This window comes from Nycticebus coucang, chromosome 14 (genome assembly GCF_027406575.1).
Source record: "Nycticebus coucang isolate mNycCou1 chromosome 14, mNycCou1.pri, whole genome shotgun sequence".
NCBI classification, from domain to species: Eukaryota; Metazoa; Chordata; class Mammalia; order Primates; family Lorisidae; genus Nycticebus; species Nycticebus coucang.
In genome coordinates this window covers 48038626-48060043 of record NC_069793.1, presented here as the reverse complement: position 1 = coordinate 48060043, position 21418 = coordinate 48038626, and the positions used below count along the sequence as shown (strand labels likewise).

The following is a 21418-nucleotide window of genomic DNA, read 5'->3' as shown; positions in this document are numbered from 1 at the left end:
TCAATATATTAATCATTAATTTCCTCATTTCTAGAGTAGCATAAGAGTAATATCTGCCCTTCCTCCACTCAAAATTGTTATTAGATTAAATAATGCATGCGAAAAAGCTTTGCAAACTGTAAACTACTATGTACAATGAGGGCATTATAAACTTAACAAACTAAGACCTAAAGAATTCCTAGTGCATCTGTTTATACAACGTAAAGCCATCACACATTTGATCCCATACATAGAAGTTTTGTCTGGCCTTGGGTACTGTCAAGTAGTTCCTGACTTCCCTACTGACTCTGAAATAATGAGCAAGGATGAAGAAAGGTGTGTTGGAAATGAGATTTAAAATGTCTTGAAGCTTATGTACATTTAATATGCATTTTTTAAAAAAGAGAAGGGGAGGAATTGAGCCAAGCTTCCTAGCAACAATGTCTCCGACCTTCAATATACACCTGCAGGCTTCATGCGCTTTTCATACTTCATTATTACACTGGCTATTCATTAACCTGATTTTAACAGAAAAAATTTTCAGGAGAAGACATAGAGAAAAGGCAGAAAGAAGTACAGTATAATTTCCCAAGGATCCAATATTCCCTGGAAATAGCCCAGATTCAGAAGATTGTCTTCCTATCATATTCAATTTCTTCAAACCCTTGCTCAACTCCAGATTATGTGAAGTTCTGGTCTATTGACATTTCTGAATATACAGTTATCCTACGCTAGATGAACCACCTACATACTTCCTTCAATTTCTGTCCACATGACCTGGTGCACCTCCTGTTTTGATCTGCTTGCTGGCCCATTTTTACTATTCCCAACCTCATAATAAGATGGTTTGTGGTCTTTCTGTATGTTTGTTTACATGCTTCAGATATACTAAGTATAAGAAAAAGAAGTGGATATAAACATGGAGAAAGCAAACATGGTCTAAAGCTAAAATTTTCTTGGAACCACTGAAATGCCAAGTGTTGGTACATGCCTATACACTTTTTAGTAAAATGTTTTAGTGCCCACTAATTACTCTATTATATATCATAAGAAATATTTATGGGCTCATACTATATGTAAGCCTATGAAGGTTTTTCATTGATATACCAGGGAGTGAAGTTTCCTAACAGTTCAGTTGTCAAAAAATACACTCTTGATTCCCCAGTACAATGATACATGATGTCTCCACATATAAGTTATTCTTTGACAAAGGGAAAGTATATTATACTACATTTCCTCTTACGAAACACATTCAGAGATTCCTAAGTTTGACTTGCCTCACATTTATTTCTGTCTCAATTAAACAAATCATATTTAACATAAAAATATCTAATGTATAATTTTTTACAAATTAAAATGAAAGCTAATCGTTGACCTTTGCTTTTTGAAATTCCAACCCAAAAACTGACAGGTATTTAAAGATCAGATAAAAAATTATAACAAATTCTGAGTACTGAATATCATTATATTAATAGAATATTAGTGAGAAAAATATTTAAGTAATGACACTAAAACAAATTGTAAGAATTAAAACAAAGATTTTTGCCAGCCTAGGCAACAAGACCTCATTTCTACAATTTTTTCTTTTTAAATTAGCTGAGCATGGTGGCATGTACCTGTAGTCCCAGGTACTCGAGAGGCTGAAGTAGATGGATCGCTTGAGCCCAGGAGTTTAAGGCTGCAGTGAACTAGGATCATGCCACTGCATTTCAGGCTGGACAACAGAGTGAAACCTCGTCTCAAAAATAATAATAATTAGCCAAGGAAAAGATTTCCATTAACTATTTATATATCTGAAAACAACTATTACCCTGCTCTAAAATCAGTTACACAAAGTAAGGTTTAAAAATGTTGAAAACTGTCTCAACAAGATCACCTAACAGTGATTGGAATAAAAATAATTTCACATGACTCCTGGATTGTACAAATGGGAACTGTGGTATATGACTAGATCTGCATAGATGGAGTAACTAAGAAAGTTTGGCATACTTTGGGGCCTTCTATAATCTACTCTTTGAGCCTGGCTACCTCAGGATTTTCATCTTTTAAATAGCTAAGGTTTTCACTAGACAGTAAATAATGTGTGTTTGAAAAGACCTGGGGTATCTCACTTTTATCTTTCAAATCAAGAGTCACATTGCCATGCCTAAAGACATTTTCCCTCTTCAACTTAAAGAAATGAACATGTCACACTAGATAAATCACTTGACAGCAGCTAACAAAAACCCTAGGTGTGTCTTTTAATTTACTAAAGCCCAGATGCATTCAAATCAAAGAATAAAAGAGCACATAAATGACAAACTCCTAGAAAACTTTCTAGGTGCATATTCAGAGCCTATCAATTTTGTCTTGACAAACCAGTCCTGGATTCAAAGCCATGTACAAAATAAAAGCAGAAGCTTGACTGGCCTAAGAGGAGAATGGGGTTATCATGGGCTTAAAGTCCAGTTGAATATGCTATGATAATGTCAGCATTCATCTTCAAGGAAAAAAAATATAATCATGGAAATGGACTTCATACATTGCCACGATAGCCCTGCTGAGAGCTAAAGCTTAAATGGGATGATTAAATATAAAACTTTTTAACAAACATAATTTTAATAAAGCATAAAACCCCAAATTTCCTACACCTGCAATGATTTGCCATGTTTCAGTTTCTATTTCCATATTCACTGTACTTATTTGAGTTTCTACCTACAGAATAGAAGAAGTCTACCCAGATGCACTGTCTCATAGAGTATCAAGAAAGTGTCCTTCTCCAGGGCCATGAATCTGCACTTCTGACAAACACAAGCAAAATACATGATCTCTCAAAAATCTGAGTGAAAATAAACAGCTCGTAATCAAAGTTAAAACAAAATAGCTTTTAAGTTTTCTTAGTTGGTGAATTATTTCCATCTGAAACTTATGAAATCATCTATTCTATGGCACTTTTAATAGTAATATTTGGGATTATTAGCATGATAAACTTCTCACCTATTCATCTTTTACTTTAAAAATCTGCTCATCTTATGACTAACACCTTGGCATTCAAACAAATACTATGCTGAGACAGAAAAAAATAAAACCTGTATAAATGACAGAGTGTTCAACCATGAACACATTGTCTTTTATGAATATTATAATCACAGAATCAATAAGCCTACAAAGAAAAAACAGGACACAAAACGTGTTTTGTCATTTCTGACGAAGTTATAAAAACAACAGACATTCAATATGCCAAGTGTTCTTCAATCCTTCATAATCATAGCCTTATTGAAGTGAGGACAAAAAGGGTCTAATTGCATAGGAGCAATCTCAATGTAATAGGTTATACACCCAGGCACTGCTGCACAATACAACAAAAACAACGTTCCCTGTGTATAGCAGAATGTCATCTCTCATTTTCAGGCAATTACCTTCTTTCTTGTCAACAGTTTTAATAACCTCCATCATCTCTAAAAGACTTTTGCTTCAGTTAAATAATTTTCAGCTTTTTAATATGCAAATGTGCTTGTTCATATGCATGGGTGAAGTGGCACTGCTACTTGAAATGTGTCAGTACATTGTGGAGCACCTGCACCTCGGGGAAGCTTGATTTAATTGACACCTAATACTATTCATTATTCCACTTAGTGAGCAACTCCTATTAGTCACCTGTAGGTTTTTCTATAAGCAGTGCTTTGGCCACCAATAAAAATATGAATATTTCTATAAATAGAATGTCCATATTTAGTAAAAGGAGTTCACTACTGTCAGAGCTTTGGGGGGAGATAAGAGGATGGTATAGAACCAATATTTCTTTCAACGGGCAGTTTATAAACTTCCCCTCATTTTTCTATAGATTTCTATACGTATGAGTAGTTGCACCGTTTGGTAAACACAAGATGCTGTTTTCTTTTATGTAATTCCGTAAGTAATATCCTGCTCAAAAGGATGAATAAATAAATAAATAAATAAATAAATAAATAAATAAATAAATGGATGGATAGATGGATGGATGGATGATGAAAGAATAAACAAACAAACCCACCTTTCAAAATGCACCATTAGTTTTGTTTTTTATTAAGTCAGAAGTGTATTCTTAATTCTAATGACTCCAGCATAAAAGTGCTATTTAAACTGAATTCTCTACCATAAAACATAAAATACCTATGCCACTAAGTTAAAAGACAAAAGCATAATGTTGTCAATAAACAAACATTTATTGATGTTATCTTCTAAGGTAAATTAATGGCTCAGAGAACGCTATTATGAGGCATGCAGGGGGTACATTTTAAATGACTTCAAAATATCAGCTAGGAGAATTATAACACATAGGGGATTTTGTGTATTTGTTGGTATTAATGTAATAAATATGCACTGTAAATGATTACAACTTAAGTCTATTAGTCATATTTGCCTTTATGAAAATGGAAGGATTAACAATGAAGACTATGTGCACACTTAATAATATTGGGGATGCTTTTTTTAACCACATAGTCTGTGACCTTATCATCCAGGCCACATTTCTTTCTGGTATTAATGCATTTGTTAGTCCCAGAGGCTTAAACTACAGATGTTTAACATCCTACTTATGGGCAGATCATCTGGAATACAAAGTGAGAAATCTATACTACTTATTATTATATATTATGAGTGTAACAGAGACTTAATAGCCCATTCAGACAAGATTAGTGAAACCATTGGCCAGAAAAAGAAAAGTATCATCTTAACTGAGATATGCTATCAAACCTGTGGGGAAAAACAAAGAACTAAAAGCATATTTTCAGCTGGAATACGTTTTAGGACATCAAAAGAAATTGGCACTAACTAATGTTGTTTATATAGTAGTGTAAAAAACATTAATTATATCTTTTAACATAAACTTAAAACCTTTTTATGGAAAGGGAATTTGTAAGTAAGGTGGCAATCTGGCTCTTTGGAAAGCTTATCTACAACATACTAAGAATAATCATAAATCAGGTTAATATCTAGGATCCAAAGAAAAGTGAAGTGATAGTGGGCAAAGATTGAGTTCTCTAAACCCCTAGGTCCAATAATTTATTATTTCTATAGAATAAGGGAGAAAAAAAGAAAAAGGAGAAAGCAGTGGTCAACTAGACCTTTGTTGGTATCCCCCAAAATGTAATCGCTAAACTGAAGAATGGCAGCTGGCAGAACAGCTGGTGAATAGGATTAATGTCAGAAGAAAGAAATAAAACTCAACATATGTCCAAGCCTGCGGTGCTGGGACTGAGCATGATTATACCCCGACGGATAGGCTGAATACAGCTGGAAAGTGCCACTGTGCCATGCTTCTCTACCCTACAAGGTCATTGCTAAGAAGTACAGCTAACGTCTGAACAGCAAACTCAACTTTCCCTGAAGAACTCAGTTAACTGATAAGGAGAGAGGGAACCCATTTTTAACCCTACCTTTACGCTGAATAGTTTAAACCTCAGTGCTTGGTTTGCTACAAAGCACACCAAAAGACAGATTAGCATCGAATCTAACAGATTGCACTAAAGTAAATATAATTTTTAAATCATTTAAACCGCTTAATCTCATCTCAATCACATCAAATATTTAGAGCAAACATATTTCCATCTTTCATTTAGAGTTTAAATAGGCACAAAGGAGAAAAAATTTAATTAAATATATAACAGTAGATACGGTTTTGTAAATTGTCAATGTTTTCCAAAGTTAGCATTTTAAAATGAGTACATTACAATTAGCAAAAATATTTTAAAGAAGCAGTTTTTCATAACACAATCATCATGTTCTCACACCGCATAATATGAGGTTAAGTTATGTCTTCCTGCCCTATCCTCATGTTGTAGTTGGCCCAGTTTAGCCTTTTGTAATAGTAGATGAGAGACTCCGGAATTTAACTGTTGGAACCAGTTACGGTGATAAACAGCAACCACGTGGAAATTACTGATAGATGAGAAAAGGCTTTGTTATTTATAGAAACTTAGGCAGCTTAAATTCTATCTAATTGTTTCCTTATTTTACAACTACTGAAAACATGTTTAAAAGAGATCAGTAATCATTGCTAAGAGAGTACTGCCCTACTTGTTTCTGCCGTTTCTTTCTTTCAGATGCCTCAGCTAACTTAAGCTCAACAAGCAGATAATCAGAGGCAACAAATCACCTTCCCAACTAAAAACAGCTAGCACTCTCACTATATTCTTTTGACAACACATCCTTAAGTAAGGGTAGGAATGAGAAGAGAAGGATGAAGAATTTTATTACAAAAGAGAAGAATATGTCTCTCACAGGCCGAAGGGGAAGGGGACAGCTCACAGCCTCAAAGGAAATCCAACCAACAGACAAAATCTACCTTAAATAGCCGCTCTCTGAAAAAAATTACATTTTATTTCTCATATCCGGGATTGGTAGTGGTGGATCATCATAGTGAGAGATAGCCAGGGCCTATACATCTCCTATGCCAGCTTTTTTCTGATGCTGTCATAAACCTAGAGCAGGGTTCTTCCCCACAGTCAAATATAAACTCATCACCAACTTGCCTATTTTCTTTTTCCTCTTTCTATACATAAACTAATTACTAGTTTATACATGTACTATAGCAGCGTCAAAAAAAAGAAAAGATCTAAAAATTGAGAAACAAAACTTTATGTGTTTTAGGTAAGCATACTAATAGTTTGAAATTCAAGGGACTAATCTTTTCTTTCTTAAAGGATTTTCAAAAAAGCATGACAAAGTTTATAAAAAAGGGGCTACTTCACAGATAAGATACTGAGCCTTTCAAATGACATTTCCAATCATTCATCAGAATAGAAAAATTGTTGTATATCATTATTTTTGTCTAAGCATTATTATTTTCAAAGACTAGATCTTAATTTTGTATACATGCCAGATTTCACTTAGATTTGTAAGTGTTAATTTTCAATGCCTGTGGACATTTGGACATATTCATTTTATTTCTAAATTTTTACTCACAGTTTAAAAGTCTCCTTGGTGTTTGGAATTTTTAAAATGTTAATCTGGTGTGGTTTATAGCTCTATGAAATCTCAAATCGTCCTACATTAAATGTTTAACACTAAGGAAACAGTAATTTCTGGAAAACTCAAATGCTAGAAAAGTCTGTGTACAGTCCAAAAATATGTAAATGGAATTTCCCATTTTAATGCTGTTATAATGGCTACTACCGTTTTATAAAATTCCAAGATTGCATGCTTTGCAGCTTAATGACATTCAACACTTTCTAGAATCTTTAAATGCTGGAGGAAAATGTTTTTATTTGTCATTACAGAATATGGAAAGAGCCTACATAGCTTATTAATGTCTTCTGAATTGTTTAAGAGGATTTTAAGATATGAGTTAAAAGAATTTCATAATCTTAATTTCAATTTCTCCTTTTCATTTAATAGTAGACATTCATTAGGACCCACACACTATAATAAATTATAATAATTTCAAACAAGAATTAAATTACTAGGTACCTAGTGAAAGAGCCATTTTTTCTTAGGTACCCTGTAATCTAACTGTCAGATTTAAAATCTATTCCCAATCAACTCTTCACAACATTCACATTTATTCATCTATGTTAAATTAATAAAAGGTGTGAATAATACTGACAAAATTGATCATTATTGTTCATGTAGATTTAGAAAATTATAAGGTAATCTAAAATGTAAAAGGAATTGAGAGAAACTATTAAGGTTCTTATAAATAAATTCATCCTATGCTATTTTTTCAAATCAAGACTGAAAGTTCTCTGAGACTTATTTAAATTGACTATGTAAGCTATTTGATAAATTGTAGATTTTTACAGCATAAACCATTTTCATTATTTTTGACAAATATCAGCACAAAGACTCTGCCATAGCATTAGGGTTCAACAAATACTTTAGGAAGCTATGCCAAAATGATGCTGAAAAGTAAAACCTAATAGTAGTCTGAGACGGTTTATAGCCAATGCAGTCTGATGAAGAAAAAACACAATCAGAAGGGATCAAGAAGAGATAGCTCTCCAAAATAAGTACCATACCCCTCATTTCTGCTTTAGATTCAGTGATGTAGGTATAATTCTAACCTAGACTACCAAAGATAAATATGATTCTATTGACTAATATCCCAAAACAGAACTACCTTTATGGAACAAGTATGCACACTTCCTGTATTTCCTACCATCTAACCTTGCTGACCCCCTCCTCTTTAACTGGCATCCCTGAAGATAAAACAAAGCATGTCGACATCTGTTCCCATTCACACCAATTTTAATTTACCAAAAGAGCTTTGCTATTTTCAGAGCAGACTCCAGTGCACAATGACAGATTTAGGGCCTTTACTGGGGTTGCATTTCTAGTGTGTCAGCATTTCCTACTCACCAAGAGTAAATTCCAGGGGGTCACAACAAAGGAATAGCTGAAATTCAAATTTCATTATAGAGATTTTTCCCACCCTTACTTATTTCATCATAACTTAAGCTACTTATTTCGTCATAACATACACTATTATTATGCTGTCCTATTTAGTGGGGGCATCACTGCTGCCGCCCAGTAATTGGACTAAAAATTATCTAGTCCTAAGGCAAAGATGAAGTTCCTTTAAGCCCTTCCTGTGGAGTTCTACATACATAATTACCTCTTGGAGAACTTTATATCTGAAGAAATTTAATAACCATAGTATGACAATTTTATAACTCTTTAAATTTGTAAAGTAGTACATGCTTTTTAAAACACTTTCACATTCTTAATCTCTGTTTCATAATTTAATCATAAATACTGAGTTTTAAGTCACAGACATCCTTCCAACCTAAGAATTCCTCGGTTATGTGCTTTTTATACCATGCTCTACTCAGACATTTTAAATACGTGTAAAGAAAGTCACTGTCACACTATCCCAGTTTCTCTGGATAATTCAGAGTTTTTAAGACACAATATGAAGAGCAACTTGGAAAAACAATGCACAAGTTGTGTTGTAATCAAATAACAACTAAGACATGAGCAGCTGAGCAGAAGGAAGATGGGCAACGGAATGCCGTACAGCAATCAGCACTGTTGACTAATCAGAATTTGAGACACTAGAAGGTAATAAGGGTATTATAAAGAATGGCTTATTGAAGGAGCAGCTGTTTATGTGTAGCTCACTGTTTAAATGAGTTCCACTAGATTGCCATGGTATGTTTTGGTGAAAATGTTTAACTCCTTTTAAAATGATCATTAGAGAAGAAACAGTAAAAACCAAGTGGCAAGTTTGGAGATATCAAAACACCAACTAAGATTTAACAGCTTTAAAACAGCTATCTGGGTGGTTTGAAAATTGTAGAAAATGCCAATTCCAGTGACCTTTTAAATCAAAAATACTTAGGTACTTATTCTATTCTTAAAATGCTTATAAGTTAAGTCTATGCCACTATCATTACTGGATTGTTATGGGCACAAACATGAGGTAGCAATATAATGGAAGAATGGTGGGGTGGTAATGAAAACAAACGGCACAGTAAAAATACCCAACAGGACACACACAAATCAGAGAACATCTTAGAATTTAAAAATGTGCCCATCTTCACAATAAGTATAAGAAATAGGTCCTGAATTCAATTTCACAGTAAAGTTTTAGACGTTTTCGGCTTAAAATATAACACTAAAACCACTCTCTTACATTGACTTAGAAGTAAATAAATTTTAAAGCAAAAGAGAGGGAATACAAAATTACATTTAATTCACTAATGTTATTTACACAAAACAATAATCTTATTCAAAACTATTTGTGATATAGTTGTATTGGCTTTGCAATTGGATTGATTCACAGAGTTTTGTTTTCCTTACTTTCACCCAAGAAACAATTGTCTATTGTTTCTTTTGCTCCATCAAAAAAAAATCAATAAATTACAACATAAAAGCACAAAAAATACCTAACTGAATTTATCATAATATAGTATTATGAAGATTTCATTTTGACATGTGTTCGGTAATATTTTAAAGCAGTCAGCAAGTAGTTGAAACTCTGCTATCTTTTTTAACAGTTCACATGTCAAACTGGCAAAGTGCCCATATTGTAAGGCAGGGAAAAAAAATCTATTTAATGTCTGCCCCACAAGGCGACATGAGGTTTGATTGGCAGAAAGCAGAGAGTGGCTTTTGATCATGTGTCCTAACAAGCAGTTCCAGCTCCTGTCTTTTCAGCTGATGGGCTCCACATTACCCATTCAAACAGAAGTGACAGACCACTGCACTACTCTCTGGCTCTAGTCACACGCAGTGGGAGCTATGCTGGAGACAGAGTCACTGATTAAATATATCACTTTTTCAAGACAAGCAGGTTGTCTGAATCAAAGTTGGACAGAATAGACTCAACATTATTAAAAGGGGATATAAAACTGGGATTGAGTGATGTTCAGCCAGTTTGCACAGCCTCAGGGATTCCCAGGCTGACAGGGGGAATAAGGAACAGCAGAACTCATAAAACGGGGTCAGAAATTAGCTGTGACACCTTGGCTATTTTCCCATCACTCAGGACCACTGGGTTTCAAAATTCCGGAGTCTCTTTTTACCTTTCTACTTTCATTTTTAAAAATGAATTCAGTAGAGGGAGAAAAACACATAAAAGCATGATTACTGCAGTTTGTCAATTATAGTCTTAAAGGGAATAAAATACTGGATGCAAATCCTTTGCATCTCATTTTAAAATATACTAATCCATGTTCTTTTAACTAGGACCCTTATTGTAGAATTTTATTACATTTTTGGTCTGGCATTACAGTATAACTTTAAAATCCAAGAATATTAATCATAGAAATTGTACAGTTTAAATTTTTTTAAGTTTCCTGACTCCCAGAGGGCTATCCGGATTCTATTTATCATATTTAATCATCTTATTTTCTTTGCTGTTGAATGTACATTATTTAAACATTTTGTTTAAAATATACTCACACATATAAACATCAAAATGTATAAAAATATTTAATACAAATTTTATCTAAATTCATGTATTTTTAAAATTCTGAACATAGCTTCTTATAATCTGTAGTATATTGTCATCTATCTATGCAATGCAAATAAATAAAATGTAAAGTTGTTTTCTATTTGGATGGTAAAAATAAACATCCAAAGAAATTAAAAAAAAATACTATCTGGCTACAGAAACTAAAGAAATTGACCAAAATATAAGCAATAATCTAAAATAAATCATTTGGAACCAAAATATGCAACTGAACAGTCCACTCAGGTGTTCTCTTAAAACAGTCCTTCCCACAAGATTTTAATTTCTTTTGAACTTGGATATAAAAATTAGTTTTATTTTTATTTATTTATTTAGTTTTTTTAATAGCATGCTCCAGCTATTCCTTGGAACACTAATGTTCTCTTTATTAGTTTTGGCATCCTTGTAAATATTTAGTAACAACCTGCTTGTTAGATACTTAAGATATGATTAAAAGATTAAATATTCCTACCAAGATGAAGACAGAGTTTTAATATAGAAGAGTAAGGAATTAAGAGTAGCCATGAAATAAGATACAGAATTAATTGGGGATGAAGAGGGACAGGGATTGCATCTGCTGGAAGAAGATGGTAAAATTACAAAGAAATGATGGATGTTAGATCTATGAAAAGTAACATTTTGTTTTATTGTGTTACACGTTTAGTTAAATTACTTTAAATCTCAATGGTATTTTGACACTTGCTGGTAATACTGATTAAAGAATGTATCATTTCTAAGAATAATCTTAATACAAATAGTATTTGATTTATGTTCCACACACCACAGAATATGCTATCATTAATTGATAACACTGTATTAATCAAATATACACTTCACTGTGTGAAAATAAAGTTACATTTCACCTGGCTTCTGCACTTATTGTCTTTAAAGATCTTTTAAAATGATGAAAATGATGATAACGATACATTCTATCCACCAAGCAATTATTTAGAAATCTGGTTGTCTTCAAAAAAATGGAAGAAAATTAGCTTGAAGAGGATAATTTGACCTCCTATGTGAGCACAGATAAAAAATGGGGATGGGGGGGGTCTTTATTGGCAACTGCTTCCCAAAATCTGAAATACAGTAAAATGACATTTCCTATTTTCCCTTAAGAAGTGGATTATATTTAGCATCCTTCTTTTTTATCATCCCTATCACAAACACCATTACCAAGTGCTTTTTTATTTAAGACTGGTAGGAAAGCGGATAAGAAATTGCTACCATGAGTAGTCAACTCCAAAGGGTAAGAAGAGGCAACATCTACAATGCGTGACCAGTGAAAACCTTAGAATGAACCTGAAGCACTCCAAAATACATTGTTTCCTTAACAACCCAGTTGTAAGAAACATCTGCGTACTACCCAAGCTTTCCCAGACAAATCTTTTATATTCTATGCCAGCAGAGGCCAAAGAAAGGAGGTAAAAATCCACAAAATATTTTCCAACACCATAAAAAAGAATACTTTCTTTTAAAAAATCTAAAATAATTAATTATTTTAGCCACTATCTTATTGCTTACAGTAATACACAGCAATAACATTTACATTGATTGAATTCTGTTTCCTTAATGTGAAATTTGTTTGGGGTTAATTAGCACGGCTGAGGAATAAGCTTAATAATTTTATGTTGTTTACACTGGAGGCAGTTTTCCACGAGCACTACTCAAGAAGGAAGTGACATCTAATTTCAGACAAAACATGGAGGTGAGAATGGCTGCTCACTGTGGGATGGCAAGCCAGTACCTTCCTCCTTCAGCAAGCCCTCACTACTTGGGGTATCTAATGGCAAAAATACAAAGTTGTTCAAATTATTTCTCAGGCATGGTAAGTTTCTAAACCAAATACCGAACTGAGCAGGGAGAAATGAAAAGGACTCATACAAATGGAGAAAGTCTGTGATATTAGACATTTTTACTGTCCCTTCCTTAAGAAAAACCAGGTCTAATTAGTTGTCTTCCTAAAATGCATACCTAGCATTTTTGTTATGTATTGTAACATTTTGCTCAGAGCTGACATTTTTATTCTGACAAGCACTGTCTGGAGAGCTCTCAATAAATAATACATTGACAATTTTCAGTAAATAAGCAGTGGACACAAATCGTTATCCTTACTTACAGCTGCCCCACTCTAATAGTGCTTTTACAAGTGAGGTGACTATTCAGTCTAATGCAATCCTCTCAGTGCTAGAAAGACATTTTCATTCATTACCACGGTCACAAGCACTTAAAGCACTTTTAAGCCCTGTTGCAAAACAGCAGGAATGGCAGAGCAAGTGGGACTAACGAAAACTAAAGCTCATCACCAGAGAAACCTGAGGTTGTTCACCTAAAGAACTAGGAAATTTCATTTCTGCATAGGCCACCTCAACACTCCTAGATCTACATGTCTAACAAGGATATAAGATTTTCTTTCGCAATTAAATGTTAATCTTCTTAAAGCCCAACCATTGTGGGCTTTGTTTCCTGTATTAAATTTAGTTCATCATCCACCATATTTATCAAGCACCATAAGATAAGGGGTCCAGCTACAACATGAGTGCTATACCTTTGATCAAGGTACAGAAACAAATAAAATCTGAATCTAGATGAATACATTTAAAACCATACAATAATTTTTTTCTCTCCCTCATCAACTTTTCTTCTTCAACAATAGCCTTTAACACCATCATCCTAACTAGTCACTAGGTCCTGAGTTTCATTTTTCTTCATAGTATCACATCAATTTTATTTTCTACATGTGAAAATAAAAATTTATATGAAGTAAGATTTAAAGAATAATAAAATGAGAAAGTAGCATCCATATCCCTTGACATATGTAACCTACAGCTGGTATGTTCAACTCTTCTTAATAAAATCAGTTTGTACTTTATTTGAACACTTCTTGGACAATTAATAGATCATGAAAGTGGCTGAAAATTTTATTAATCGGTTAGAAGTCAGTTTCATGGTGTCATCTGGCTTGAGCAATATACTGCAATATAGAACAATACATGTAGTAAAGTACACCTACCACTATACTGTAGTTCTTAATTGTTAGTGTGCATCAGAACACCTGGAGAGATTGTTAAAACACAGGTTGGTGAGCCTCATCCCAGAGTTTCTGATTCAGTAAGTGAGGGAGGAGCCCCAGAATCTGTATTTCTAGTACGTTCCCAGGTCATGCCAATGCTATGGACAATTTGCAAACCTACAAGATTGAGTTCATCTAGATAGACAAGATGCACATGACCCGTGTTGGGGCTAAGCTGCTAGTCACTTCCCTTCTTTTGTTTGAATAGAATGACAAATTATAGAGATTCCACATGTGGAATCAGGTTTGAAGCCACCTGATATTAACAATGATTAACGAAATGAGTTCTGTAAGAAAACAGGATTCAATACATAAAAATGATAGAAAAAGGAGCCAACAGGTACTCCTCTCTTCTAATCTCCAAGAAACAGTTGTTCATTTCCCTGCTAGATGTATTCCACCTTCGCAGAGTGAATATTCAAACTCATGACATCTAAACCCAAACCTTTTCCTGAAAACTTCACCACTGTCTATATTTACCATCTTTACAGCCTCATCATTAAATCTCTCTGCTAAATAACTCCCCAATCTCACACTCCACACCTAATTAGCAACCTCAACTGTATCTCTAAAAGCTGATTCCTCTTCTATACTTTCTCTTGCATTTGCCTTAGTTATTTAGACTTTCATCAGTACATGCCTGGACTATTTAAATAGCCTACTAACAGATGCTCCTATATTTGCCCTTGCTTCTTTCTAGCTGATAGTCAACCAAAGTTACTTTCCTAAGAAATGCATTCAATTATGTCACTTATGGTCCTACTTAAAAGTTCTCATCTGCTCCCCACTACCCAAAGGATAAAATTCAATCTCTATATAATTGGTCCAACCTGCCTTTCCAGTAGTGTCTTATGTCCTAGCTACACCAAACATTAACACTCATCAAACTCACAAGTTTATTCATACCATTTAAACATTATACTTGCTATTCTCTCTACTTGGGATTCCATTATATCTCTTATTCATTGTGATGAGTTTATAATTCATCAAAATCCAACTCAAATGCCAATAAATCCTTTCTTAGACCTCTAGACAAAATAATTGTTCCCTTTTCCGTATTTACACAGCATTTTATAGCACCTTCTAATATTGTACTTATGATAATTACTCTACTTACATGTGGTTTTCCTACTAAATTATGAGCTACTGAAAACAGTATCTACTCATCCCTGTGTTCATCTTATCCTCCTCTTTCTCCACCTCTACCTCTCCCCACCCCATACCTACCCCAATGCCAAATGAAAGACCTTTGTACCCCCCTTTAATATTTTGAAATAAAATATTCTTTTGCTTGAGATAGATACCCAGTAGTGGGACTGCTGGATTGAATGGTGGGTCTACTTTCAGTTGTCTGAGGAATCACCATAATATTTTGGAGATACATTTTCCATAAAGATTTTGGAAATGTTTTCCATATAGGTTATACTAATTTGTAGGCTCACCGTCAGTGTAGAAGCTTTCCTTTCTCTCTGCCTCCATTATTTTTGGACTTTTTTAATAAAAGCTATTCTAACAGGGGTGAGGCCATATTTCACTGTGATTTTAACTTTGCATTTCCCTAATGATTAGTGATGTTGAGCAGTTTTTCATATATTTTTTTGCTATTCGTCTTTTTTGGAAAAGCTTCTGTTCATGTCTTTTGTCCACTTTTTAATGGAGTTTTTGTTTTTCCTGTTAATTTGTTTGAGTTCTTTGTAGATTCTGAATATTAGCCCTTTACTAGATACATAGCTTGAAAATATTTTCTCCCATTCTGTAGGTCAGCAGTTCTCAATCTGTGGGTCATGACCCCTTTGGACTGTATTAAAGGTTTGTGGCATTAGGAAGGTTGAGAACCACTATAAGTTGTCTAGTTTCTGTTATTTTGCTAGATGGGCAGAAGCTATTTAACTTAATCAAGTCCCATTTAGTTATTTTGTTTATTTTTTCTTTTTTAGAGACAGAGTCTCACTTAGTCGCCCTTGATAGAGTGCTGTGGCATCACAGCTCACAGCAACCTCTAGCTCTTGGGCTTAGAGTGATTCTCTTGCCTCAGCCTCCCCAGCAGCTGGGACCACAGGTGCCCACCACAATGCCTGGCTATTTTTTTATTGCAGTTTGGCCGTGGCCGTGTTTGTACCCACTACCCTCAGTATATGGGGCCAGCACCCTACTCACTGAGCCACAGGCACCACCCCCATTTAGTTATTTTTGTTGTTACTGTGATTGCCATTGGGATCTTACTCATAAATTCTCTGCCTAGGACAAAATCTAGAAGAGTTTTTCCTACATTTTCTTCTAGAATTTCTATGGTTTCAGGTTTTACAGCTAAGTCACTTATTCATCTTAGATTAATTTTTGTGAGTAGTGAGAGATAGGGGTCCTATTTCCTTCTTCCATATATGGCTATCCAATGTTCCCAGCACCATTTATTTATTATGGTTTCTTTCTCCCAGTGTGTGGTGTTGTCTGGTTTGTTCAAAATCAGTCTGTTGTAGGCAGATGGTTTTATATCTGTTCTAGTCCATTGGTCTGTGTCTCCTTTTTTGTGCCAATACCATGCTATTTTGGGTACTATAGAAGAAATTAAAATCTTCTTACAAGGCAAGATCACAAAATAACAAATAGTCACTAATATTTTTCATCTTTGTCAAAATCAATTGTGCATACTTTTGCAGTTTTATTTGTGGATTCTCTACTATAGTCCATTGATATATATGTCTACTTCTTAGTCAATACCACAGTATCTTGATTACATTAGCTACATACTATACCTTAATATAGTATTAAATATAGCGATTTCTAACATTTCATTCTTCTATGTCAAGATTGTCTTAGCTATTCTAGGATCTGAGCCTAATATAAATTTTAGAATAAGTTTGTTTACATACATGAAAGTCTTCTTGCTTGATTTTGATGGGAATTGCATTAAACATATAGATTCTTTGGGTGAGAACTGACATTTTTACCATTTGAGTCTTCCAATACATGAACATGGTATGTCTTGCCATTTATTTAAGTCTTCTTTGATTTTTTTTTTAATCACCATGTTGTAATTTCAACATACAGATCCTACACAAGGTTGTTAAGTACGTGGGAATACCTAATCACTTCATTTTATTTGGAAAAATTTAAATAGCATTGTGTTTTTAATTTAAGTTTTTGTGTGTTGCAATGGTCTGAATGTTTATTTACCCCCAAAACAATATTTGAAACTCAATCCCTAATGTGGTAGTATTAAGAGGTGGGGCATTTGGAAAGTGATTAGGTCATAAGGGTTAACCTCATGAATGCAATTGATGCTCTTATAACAGAAGCCTGAGGGATATTGCTTGGCCCTTCCATGATATGAAGACACAGTTACAAAGCACCAAGTATGAAGTAGAGAGCCCTGAGCAGATACCAAATCTGTTGGCACCTTGATCTTAAATTTTCAGCCTCCAGAAAATAGCAAAGATGTTAAATACTACACAGCATGTAGTATAATAAATAAATTTATATAATAATAATTTTTTAATAATAAATTTGTTATTTATAAACTACTCAGTTTATGGCAGTTTGTCATAGCAACCTGAGTAAACGAAGGCATATGTTCACTGCTATTGTATACAAATGCGATGAATTTTTAAGTCTTGATCTTATTATTCCATGACCTCCTTGACTCATTAACTATTGGAGGCTGGTTTTATTTGTTCTTTTTTTTTCTTCAGATTCCTTGAGATTTTCTATATGAATAATCAAGGCATTTGCAAGCAATTCAATGAAGGAAGGTTAGCCTTTTGCAACAGATGGTTCTGAAGCAAATTTGACATCTATAAGCAAAAAACAAAGAAAAGGTTGACCTTAATACCCTAAACCTTACACCTTATAAAAAATTAAATCAAAATAAATTATAAACTTAAATGTAAAGTATAAAAGTATAACTATTTTAGAAAAAATAGAAATTTTTTAGATTTTAGGAGTAGATCTAGGACAAGGCTAAATATTCTTAGACTTGACACCAAAAGCATGATCCATAGAAAGTGTTCAATTGGAGCTCCTCAAAATTAAAAATTTTTCTCAGTTAAAGCCCTTGTAATGAAAATGAAAAGGGAAGCTAAAGACCGGAGGAAATATTTGCAAATTATATATCTAACACAGGACTAGTGTCTAGAATAATAAAAAACTTCCACAACTCAACAGAAAAAAAATAAAAAAATCTTGGGGCTCTTGGACTGTCGGTGCCCTGTCAGGTCCGGCCTTGCTGGCTCCGCTTGCAGTGCGAGCTGCCGCCCCGAAATGCCTGTCTGCGGAGGTGGAAACAAGTGTGGGGCCTGCGGGAGTGCCGCGTACCACCCGAGGACACCCAGTGCCATGGCCGCAGCTCCCACCGCTGCTGCTTTCTGTGCATGGTTTGCAGGAAAAAATTAGACAGCACAAAAATGGCAATTCACGATGAAGAGATCTATTGCAAATCCTGCTACGGAAAGAAGTATGGGCCAAAAGGCTATGGTTATGGCCAGGGCGTGGGCACGCTCCACATGGACGCTCCAGAGTGTTCAACCTCACAGGGCTTCATCAAATCCAAACACTTCTAAATTTGGTCAGAAATACGGAGGTGCTGAGAAGTGTTCCCGATGTGGGGATTCCGTATATGCTGCCAAGAACATAATTGGAGCTGGGAAGCCCTGGTATAAAAACTGCTTTCGATGTGCCAAGTGTGGGAAGAGTCTTGAATCAACAACTTTGACTGAAAACAAGAAAAAATCTATTGTAAAGGATGCTATGCTAAGAACTTTGGGCTCAAGGGCTTTGGCTATGGCCAAGGAGCTGGGGCTCTCGTTCATGCTCAGCGAACATGAAAACGCAGAATTGAGCATCGCCCACCAAAATCTCTTCATACTCTAGGCACAGATGATCTTGTACCACTGAACTACTGTGAAATTCCACCAGCATTTTACCGTTACCCTGTTCCTGGACAGGCTGGCTAACTTGGAGGAAGAGAGGACTGTATCCTTTTACTTTATTGTCCAGTGTTTTTAAGAACCATTTCTTTTTAAATAAAACTTCAGCTAGAAAAAAGTTTGAAAAAAAAAAAATTCAAGTAGAAGATGACATGAAAAGACCTTTTCCATATTCAGCCAAGAATTATGGTTCCATGAAGGCTATATTAAACAGTTTGATGAAAATATTTCAGATTGTTTATCAAACCAGCACATTGTCCCCCTTGATTGCACTAATGTGCACAGCTATGATTTAATAAAAAAAAAAAAAGAATTATGGTAACCATATGGCAAACAAAGCACATGAAATGATGTTCAATATCATTAGCTATAAAAGAAGTGCAAATTAACCCTTCAATAAGGTATCACTACATACCTATCAGCATGGCTAAAATAAAAGTGACAAAACCAAATGTTGACAAAGATGCAGAGAGGCTAGAGCACTCAATACATTGCTGGGAGGAATTGAGGAGACAAAAACATTCAAACCACAGCAACATATGTATTTCAACTATGCTGAAATTCACTTTATGTTCACAAAAGAACCTGTACACAAATGCTCATTATAACTTTGTTTGGAATAGCCAAAAACCAGGATCTTCCCAGATGTCCTTTGACTAGTTACACACATGTGATACATAACATACACATACCCAGGAATACTATTTGAATAGTATTCCTAATGAATAGTTACCCATGTGTGACACATACATAGGCATACCAAGGAATACTATTCAGCAATTAAAAAGTACGAACTATTTTTTATTTTGTTTTTATTGACATGCATTTACACACAACTTGGATAAATCTCTAGGGAATTGTGCCAAGGGTTCTTTTTTTAAGAACAATTTCAAAAAGTTGCATACTATATAATTCTATTTACAGAACATCTTTGAAATGGCAAATGTTAGAAATGAGGAACATATCAGTGGTCTCCACAGGGTTGGTATAGAGGATGAGGGATGCTAGAGTGGGAAAAAGATAGGTGTTATAAAAGAATAACACAAGGGATCCTTGTAATAATGGAACTATTTAGTATTTTAACTGTAATTGTGGATACATGTGCCTAAATGGGTGATTTATAAATTATAAAAATGTATAGAACTTAATATACACATCCACACACAACTGAGTACAACTAAAAATGGAAAAATACAAATAAAATCAGTGGATTTTTTTCAGTAACCTGGTTGTGATGTTATATAATAGTTTTGTCAAATGTTACCAATGGGGAAAACTGAGCAAAGTGTACACGGAATGTCTGTATTTTTAAACATTCCCTACAATTACACATGATCTGCAAATATCTCAATAAAAATCTCAATTTTAAAATTAGTGAACATCATAATTAGGATTACCTTTATTGATAAGTGGAATAGCATATAGTTTTAAATATTGATAATTTTAGAAAAGGACTACATGAGGGCTAAAGTAGTAGAAGATTAAATATGATCTAGATTTTTACATATTAGAAAATAGATGGATGAAAAATTTAGATGAATAGAACAGAAAGAAGGTTGTTCTGGACAGGAAGGATTAAGGCTGAGCATAAAGTATGTTTGACTAAATCATAGTTCAACCCAGTACTGACTGTTCAGGTGACAGAGCTTCTCCTGAGATTGTTACATCTTCAAGTTTCTTAGTCAGAATGCTTACCAGAGAAAGATCACAAAAGAACTCTAGGAACCAAATTCTAATGATGTGTAGTATCTTGAATGTAACTAAGGAAGGTCCAAATTATATTTTACATCAAATCCAAAAGGAAAAGTACAGGAATAATGAAGAAGTGTTACTGTTAGAAGACAATCCAAGCTAGAATAAAAATTAAAGAAGGCAGTCTCTATCAAGTAGCCAAGAATATCACTTACCCCTGAAACATACCACATAGCAAGGAAAGGGTGGGGCAACCACAAAGAGAGACAATGACTCTAAGTTTCTATTACAGTTTAAAATCATTACAGCATATCTAAGTAATTCACTTGTGTAACTTCATGGAAAGGTTATATGGCTCTGCATACTGTAGTAGTAAATAGAGAGGCTATACTTTTAGAATAGTTAGGAAGCATATATCTAACCTAGTAAACAACAACAAAAAAATGAAATAATAGCTAGAATCACATTCCTGTTGGCAGCATGACTTTTAAGTAGGTAATGTGGGCCAAGAAAGAAAGAAAAAAGCCATGAAAAAAGAGAATTATTTTGATTCCCTACACTGACTTGGCAATATTTGAAGATAAAGTTATAGTCAATAAAAGCCTAATTGACCGTGTGGGGGGAGGACATATATATAAAGACAAAAGAGAGAGAAGTAAAAACAAGAGGCACATTCCAGGTCATTTAATAATCTGCACTCATTCATTCAATCAACAAACATTTAGTAAGAATCTCATTAGAGGTATTGGGAATTCAGCACTGGGTAAGTCAGAGACGGTCTCTGCTCTCACTGACTTAACCCTTTAATGAAGTAAGACAGACAATAAAAAGACAAACGAACAA

At 34.2% G+C, this 21418-nt stretch overlaps 1 protein-coding gene and 1 pseudogene across 14 annotated transcripts in view; one reads left to right on the top strand and one right to left on the bottom strand.

Moving 5' to 3' along the window:
- SOX6 (SRY-box transcription factor 6) overlaps positions 1 to 21418 on the bottom strand; it is a 667807-nt gene that overhangs the window by 317732 nt on the left and 328657 nt on the right. The gene's annotated exons all lie outside the window — the stretch shown is intronic.
- On the top strand, positions 18219 to 18781 carry LOC128565245 (cysteine and glycine-rich protein 2-like; annotated as a pseudogene).